This window comes from Elephantulus edwardii, unplaced genomic scaffold (assembly GCF_000299155.1).
Source record: "Elephantulus edwardii isolate Elephantulus edwardi_28Jun2011 unplaced genomic scaffold, EleEdw1.0 scaffold00044, whole genome shotgun sequence".
In the NCBI taxonomy this organism is placed as follows: domain Eukaryota; kingdom Metazoa; phylum Chordata; class Mammalia; order Macroscelidea; family Macroscelididae; genus Elephantulus; species Elephantulus edwardii.
Genome location: NW_006399794.1, coordinates 9,848,427 through 9,849,606, shown reverse-complemented (window position 1 = coordinate 9,849,606; position 1,180 = coordinate 9,848,427).

Sequence of the window (1,180 nt, the reverse complement as noted above, 5' to 3'; positions counted from 1 at the left end):
CAATCAGCTACCTGACATGTAGAAGCAAACAGACCAGAAATACTAGGGTTTTAAGGGTCATATACTACTAAATAAACCAAGCATTCAGCTAAGAATATATACAGAAGAGTTAATATAACTTTTGGGTCCCAACTTTTCAGTGCCAGAAAGTGGACCAAGAGCTGTGCTGTCCCCAAGAAAGGAAAAAAAAAAAAAAAAAGAAAGGCATAGTCCCAATGTCCATGTAAGATGTGGCCTACTGAGATAACGTAAAAGAGTAAGTGTCCAGAAAACCAAGCCAAGGCTTGCAGAGGAGAGATAAGGGAATTTCTGGCAATGACTCTAATAAAAATCATTCTTTAACTCCCAGGTAAAGAAACTGTCTCAGGATTCCTCAGTCTAAAAATAAAGAATAGGTTTTGTTTATAAACACTATATGTTAAATGATAAAATTTGTTAATCTACTGAAGTACAGCCTAGACTATACTTACTGTCTAACACAGACATGTATGTTTCTTTTGAGATGCCTACTAAAAAATAAATGGAGAAAGCAAGAAACAGTTAATATATAACCTTCATTCTCAAGGAGAAATTTTAGGATATAGATATAAATTCCAAAGTTATCATTATTTAGAAATTATATTTAAAGTTATATAACTGGTTATAATTAGGAAAAGGTACAGATAAAGGACAGGGAGTTCTGGTGACCTGGTGGATAAGGAGTTGTACTGCCAATCCAACGCCAGGTGGTTAGAATCTACCAGCTGCTCCATGGAAGAGCCATGGACAATCACCTCCTACACTATTTATAACCTCTGAAAACCTTCTGGAGGGTCAGCCGTGACTCATTACAACACAACAACATAAATTGTTCACTGTTTCTATATCTAACTCAGATGCTCAGCTATCCAAGGGTAATTTCTCTAATGAAGATGTTGTTGTTGTGTACTCTAGAGTCAGAATCAACCCATAGCTAACTATTCAGCAGGTTTTCAGAGGCAGTTAATTGCAAGGAAGAGAATGCTGATCCTTCTCCCACAGAGCAGCTGGTGGCCTTGAACCCTTGCAGTGCAGCTTCTTGCCACTAGGCCACTGTAGCTCCCTTCAAGGGTAATGTCTGTACCTGTGTTCTGCATTTCCAGGTTGAATAATAAGACTTTTTTGATATAATAATGAAGACAGTTTCTTTCTTTTTTTTTTT